Source organism: Myotis brandtii, unplaced genomic scaffold (assembly GCF_000412655.1).
Source record: "Myotis brandtii unplaced genomic scaffold, ASM41265v1 scaffold402, whole genome shotgun sequence".
Classification (NCBI taxonomy): domain Eukaryota; kingdom Metazoa; phylum Chordata; class Mammalia; order Chiroptera; family Vespertilionidae; genus Myotis; species Myotis brandtii.
In genome coordinates, this window is record NW_005365441.1 from 1,524,630 (window position 1) to 1,531,934 (window position 7,305).

Sequence of the window (7,305 nt, forward strand, 5' to 3'; positions counted from 1 at the left end):
GTTGCCTTGGCTGGTGTGGCTCAGTTGGTTGGAGTATTGTCCTGTACACTAAAGGCTCACAGGCTCGATTCGGGTCAGGGCACATAAATGGGTTGCAGGTTTGATCCCTGGTTGGGGTGCATATAAGGAGGCAACCAATCTATGTATCTCTCTCATTGATATCTCTCTCTCTCTTTCTCTCTCATTCTCTGCCTTCCCATCTCTCTAAAATCAATAAAATGTATCCTTGAGTGAGAATAAATAAAATTTGGTTATATAGAAATCTTAGATGTCCAGAATAATTCCACTCCCACTCTACATTCTAAATAATATGAAGTTACTAATAATCTTAGACTAAATTAGACAGTTTACTTATTTTCCTGCAGAAAATAAGATTTTCTTTTCTAGGCTATGTCATATAAAGGTATATGTTTCTGATATTACAAGGATTAATATGACTAGGCCACATAATCATAGAATCATTTAAAAAATTACAGAGGTCATGGCCTTATTTTCTGACCAGTGTTTACATAAAACTGTTTATTAATAAAAGGACTTACAATTATTATATGCAATAAATTAAGTTTTATGTTAATTTATTTCAATATTTCATAAGATTCAACAAGTTTCCTCTTTAACATCAAGTTTAGTTCTAAATTATGAACAAATGATGCTGAATTTATTACTATCTTTTTGCATTTTCTAGGCATCTTGAAAGATTACAAAATTCTGTATCATGAGCAATATGGTCTTCTGAATTTTGATGTTATATTCAAGATCAGTAATCAAAGAAGACCATCCCAAAGTCAATTTTAATTTTTGTCTAATGAACAATAGAGAAACATCAATTTAAAGGTTAATTTGGTAAGTAATTTTTGAATAATTAAAAACATTTTAAAAGGATGTTGGGAAAAGAAACTTCTTCATGGAAGATTCTCATTGTTTTTGTCAAAGAAGATAAAATTAATAATTTTGCAGAGATATCTAAAAAAACCCAAAAAAACACTAACATTTTTCAAGAGAATTTTTATTTTCTGTAAGTATTGGACACTTTGTAATTAAGTCTATGTAACCAAATATATTGATAAATTTTATATAAACCTTCCCTAGGGAGCTGGATAAGGGACAAATGACTGAGTATCTTAAAATGTTGTGACTGACACATTCCTTAAGCCACTGTTATTTGTATGTAGAATGTCCCTAATTTGAAAAGTAATAAAAAGATAGCATGGAAAGTCTATTGGGGCATCTACTTTATTTTTTTTTCCTTTTTTAAATATATTTTTATTGATTTCAGAGAGGAAGGGAGAGGGAGACAGAGGAGACAGAGAGAGAATCATTGATTGGCTGTCTCTTGCACATCCCCTACTGGGAATCGAGCCCACAACCCCGGCATGTGCCCTTGATCAGAATCAAACCTGGGACCCTGTAGTCTGAAGGCCTAAGTCTGAGCCAAACCAGCTAGGGCTGGGGTATCTACTTTCCAGTTGTAGAAATAACATCAGATACTCATCATCATCTATAATATTTAATATCAACCATTAGACCTATTCACTAAAACAAAAGTCAACTGTATTTGCTCCAGAAACATAATGCATTCATGATAAAGAAGATACAAATTGTTACAGATCAGTGAAAAAATGTTTGAACTCTATTAGGTAATTAGAAACCATGGATTTAACCTGGCTTATATTTGAAGGACTGTCTAATGGATTGAAAAATGGCCAACAGGCTAAATCTAAAGTAAAATGATGAATAGAAGCTTATTCAGCCATGAGGCTTTCCTGTGAAGTGCCATGGGCATGGAAGTTAGTTGCTTTTAATTTGTCATTGTTATTAATGATTTGGAGCAGAGACAAACAACAGGTAAATTAAATGAGCAGGCAGTTGAAGATTGGAAAGAGTTGCATGCCTGCACAATACCATCACGGGACCTGAAGCAAGTTGGAAATCCATAACACACTCAAGAGATGACAAAGCACTGTTTGAACCAGAAAATAACAACACACACACAAAAACAAATAAGATACTTAGAATAATGAAAACATAAGTTAAAATAATAGACTTGAATGGCTCATAGTAAATCATTCATGTGTGCCATGTGTTCAGGTAGGCAGGGATCTCTTGATACTCTATTTACTACTCGTTTATTGTACTTCATCTAATGGTCATGTCACATTCATGTAGTCATCTTCCTTGTAAATACTTATTTAAATGGAAATATATAAATTGTTATTGTACATCCTACTGGAAATAGGATAGAAACTAAAGTAAAAATGACAGGGACTTAGCAAGAATTCAACTTTGTGACTTTTTTCTGGACCCTACCAGTGTAGAAAGTGTCAGCGGTAGCATTGTGCCTCTTGTGGACAGAAGGGGTCACTAACATGTCTACTGAAATATACCACAGCTGCTCTTGCTCTGTAGAGACTACCTTTATTTAGTTCTAAATTCTTGACTAAATATATTGAGATTTATTGTGTATGTATTTGTGGTCACTTCCCACGAATTCAAAATTTTACAATGCTGTAGATTCATTTCAGAAACGCCTTCTATATGATCCTAACTTTCAACTCTTTGGTTTATTATACAATCATTTTCATGATTTCACAAACTGTGAATAGTAAAGGAGAAAACAGAAGAAGGAAAGAAAACATGTAGGGAATATGTGAAGAAAAAAAAAGATTCTTCAAAATAGAGATTGGCCCTTACCTCGGTACACATTATGGCTGATTGCACTCTCTGTGGAAGAAGGAGCTGAGCGGGGGCTAGAGTTACCAATCAATTTAAGAGAGACAATTTATTGACTCCAACTGCAATAGACTTCAAAAAGGTATATAACAAATAACAAAATACTAGAAAGAAAATCAAGAGGCTGTTGAGTTGGTCATAGATCCACCAAATTATGTTAGCTCAGGGTATAGTAATCAAGTTAAAACATTTTTGAAACAGATACAGCCAAGTATCGAATCATGGGCTCTCAGAATGGAAAGTGAGATTAGGTCATCTATATTAACTCTCTAAATAGATGCATAAATTCCAAATAAGTGGTCATGTAGCCTTTTATTGCACACTTTCAGAGATGAGAATTCACTGTGTCACCAGGCAGTTCATTCCATTTCAGGACAACTTTAATTATCTAAAAGTCTTTTCTTCCATTAAGCTCAAATCTAGCTCCTAATAATTTCTACTTATACGTCTTAGTTCTTTTTTCTGTGGCTACAAAATAGTATCCCAACTATTCCTTCTAATTCATTCTACTAAATATTTGAAAAGATGTCAACTTAAGTCTTTGCCACTGGCTAAACCCATTTTTTTTCCAACTTTTCTCTTGATATCCCCTCAATTGCATTCTCACCACTTGCTGAGACTCTCCCAATCTTTTCATCTCCAGTTTACTCTGGTCATTTTAAAGAATTTTACCCAGTGTTTAATGTGTTACTGCTCTAATATCGATGCAGTTAGCATGACACAGAGCTGTACACTCACCATCTGGTGCTGAGCCCTGTATTTATTCCACTGCCAAAGACAACAGTAGATGGTTCTAGCTTTCAAGAACTACTGTTGACTCATGATGCCTGCTTACTGATGATTGCTTTCCTACATGAGAAAACTTCTAGTCCCTTCTCCTCTCAAATTACTTTCGTCTCATTCAGATATCATTGGTGCCTTAAAAATCCTTAATAATAAATGGAGTTTATTATCCTATAGTTTCTTGTTGGAAGGAATACAATGATTTAAAATAAAATATTAAAGGCATAGATATTTATTATCAGCTTAATGTCAAGTGAATGAAGAAACTAATAAAGTGTGATTTTGTAAAGGGACAAAATGGGGGCTAGAGAATAAACATCTGTAACAAAAGACATACTTTCCTAACTTACATGTTTTTCCTAAAATATGTGTAATGAGATAGAAATGTCATCTTTGAAGATAAGAAGATCTGGCCATGAATTTATGCTCATTCACCTGCTTGTTATCTGAACTTAAAGTAATTAAAAATTTATCTAATATTTAATTTCCTCCTTTATAAAATCAAGGTAATTCTAACATTTACTTCAAAGGTTTAAAATGAGAATTAAATAAAATGATACACTAAATTAGTGAGCACATTTATGTACATTAACTTCCTCTTTTTCTCTAAACACTGAGATATTATGAACATTTTTAAGTCTACAGATAATTCATTAATAACTCTGGTTACTCTTCACTCAAGCCCTGGTTAAGGAATAAATGATATCTATGAACTGTCATTTGAAGGGGAAAAAAGTGATTTTGCCTGCAAGCATCCCCTCTTGCCCACTGTCATTGTGTCTTGACACTTTCTGAGTAATTTCTCAAGTCTCTTTTCTCTGTGAGAGCCGAATGACCAGGAAGTGTGAAAAAAATTGAAAGAAGGTTGACAGTGCTAAGGTGAGAGTATGAGTGAGCCAGGGAAGGTCAGCTCAGAAAGGATGCGTTTGCGTGCTTTCTGAAATGGGAGAGCTACAGAGCAAGTGAGATGGCAGTAAAGAGGAAAGGGAATGATTTCCTTTTCTTCAGGAAGTCCCCAGAAATACCTGGAATATTTATCCACTGTTAGGTTAGGTGGCTCAGGAGGCGGCGCAAGAAATAGAGAGTCCAGTGAATCAGAAAAAAAAGGAAAGGAAAAGGTTTATTTCTGCGTCCCCGGGAGACCCACGTACCCCCCAAGACAGGGCACCGTGCATTCACGCCAACAGGGAGGGGGGCGCTTTTTTAATACTGCGGTTGGGTGAGGGGCGGGGACATGAGCTGAGGTATTCGGCTGAGGAAGTTTCAGCTGCAGGGGGTCAGCAAGGTATTCAGGAATGAGTCAGTATCTGTGTGGGGGTCCTGGAGAAGCCAGTATCTGTGTCTGGCATGCTGATCTTAGAAATGCCAGGGGGAGTCCATTATCTCATCACATGTCTGCATGTATCCGATCCTGGGCTCTCTCCGACCTAACATCCACTACTGTGGACTAGACCCATACCTAATTGACAGGAAAGGCTCCTTCCAAGCTCAAAATGAAAAAGAGAGAACTGATTCAAAGAAGAATAAAGACAGTTTTTGAGAAAGATTTATTATTATTTTTTAATATTTCTTGTTGAAGTATTACATAGGTCCTCCTTTTCCCCTCATTAACCTCTTCTAGCCCACTGACATCGTCCCCTCCACAGGCCCTCACCACCCCATTGTCCATGTATCTATGCGTACAAATTCATTGCTTGATCTCTTCCCACCCACCCTCCCCTGCCTTCCCTCTGAGGTTCAACAGTCTGTTCATGCGTCTATGACTGTGGGTTTATTTTTGATCATCAGTTTATTTGGTTCAGTAGATTCCATATATGAGTGAGATCATGTGATACTTATCTTTCTCTGACTGGCTTATTTTGCTCAGTATAATATTCTCCAGGTCCATTCATGCTATTGCAAATGGTAAGAGTTCTTTCTTTTTTATTGCTGCACAGTATTCCTTTGTGTAAATATACCATAGCTTTTTTAGCCACTCATCTGCTGATGACCACTTAAGCTGTTTCCAAGTCTTAGCTATTGTAAATTGCACTACTATGAACACAAGGGTGCATATATTCTTTTTGATGAGTGTTTCAGATTTCTTAGGATATATTCCTAGAAGTGGGATCACTGAGTCCAATGGGAGTTTCATTTTTTTTATTTTTTGAGGGAACTCCATACTGGTTTCCACAGTGGCTGCACCAGTCTGCATTCCCATCAGAAGTGCACTCAGTGCACTAGGGTTCCCTTTGCTCCACAACCTCACCAACACTTGTCCTTTGTTGATTTGTTATGACAGCCATTCTGACAGGTGTGAGGTGATATCTCATTGTCATTTTGATTTACATCTCTCAGATGATCAGTGACTTTGAGCATTTTTTTCATGTGTCTCTTGGCCTTCTGTATGTCCACTTTAGAGAAGTGTCTATTTAGGTCCTTTGCCCATTTTTTAATTGGATTGTCTTCCTTTTGTTAAGCTCTATGAGTTCCCTACATATTTTTTAGATTAACCCCTTATCAGATGTATCATTGGCAAATATGTTCTCCCATGTAGTGGGCTCTCTTGTTATTTTGATGACGGTTTCTTGTGCTGTAAAGAAGCTTTTTTTCCCCATGTAATTCCCATTTATTCATTTTCTCCTTAGTTTCCCTTGTCCTGTGAGATGTATCAGTAAACATATTGCTATGAGAGATATCTGAGATTTTGGTGCTTATGGTTTCTTCTAGAACTTTTATGGTTTCACATCTTACATTTAAGCATTTTATCCATTTTGAGTTTATTCCTGTGTCTGGTGTAAGTTGGTGCTCCAGTTTCATTTTTTTTTGCATGTATCTGTCCAATTTCCCCAACACCATTTATTGAATAGACTGTCTCTGCTACAATGTATGCTCTTGCCTCCTTTGTCAAATATTAATTGAGCATAGTGGTTTGGGTTGATTCCTGGGTTGTTCTCTGTTTTCCAATGATCTATATGCCTGTTCTTGTGCCAGTACCAGGCTGTTTTCAGTACAGTGGCTTTGTAGTGAGTATAACTTCATATCTAGTATTGTGATTCCTCCAACTTTTTCTTCTAGAAAGATTTTTTTTTTAATTACCAGAAGAAAAACAAGAGTCAGGACCCATGAGGCATGTCAGGGCATTTGCCAGAATAAGGAAATCAGCCAAGAGTCATGGGGATAAGGGATGAGCCAGGAAGCAGAAGTTAGTGTGAAATGAAGGGCTCAGAGCAGCAGTGCTGGACTTCATTGCCAATGAAGACAGACTCTTGGTAAGGGAAGTGAGATTCTCCAAGGGTCCAGACAGATAAAAGAAAACAAATATCCTTTTAAATATACCCCATGGTGGCCATGACCAAAGCAATGTGCTAGTTCAAGCTCTTACATCTTCTTATCAAAACACATTATTGTCATGACCTAGAAATACTTGAAATATAATCACCTGTGTGGCTGGGTTAAATGCTACATCATAATTATCACAGGCATGATAACCATTAATAATGAAGTCGTTAGTTACATCTGAGCTCATAAAACAGAAGTGTAGTGATTAGTGAATCAGTGCCTGAAGCAGCCACAACTGTGTGTGGTCTTTTGTTTGTTTAGTTTTAATTCTGACTATAGATAACAGTGATCCCTATTTAGTTGCCCTGCTATAGAGAAACTCAGTTTAATTTCAATGTTGGATTTTCTTTCTACAAATAGATATGATTATTATATTCTTGGCTATTGAATTCTAGTTCATATATCCCATAAATGAAGTAGAAAAGAAAATATCCTTTTTGGAATGAGGAGAATTTATATATATTTATATAT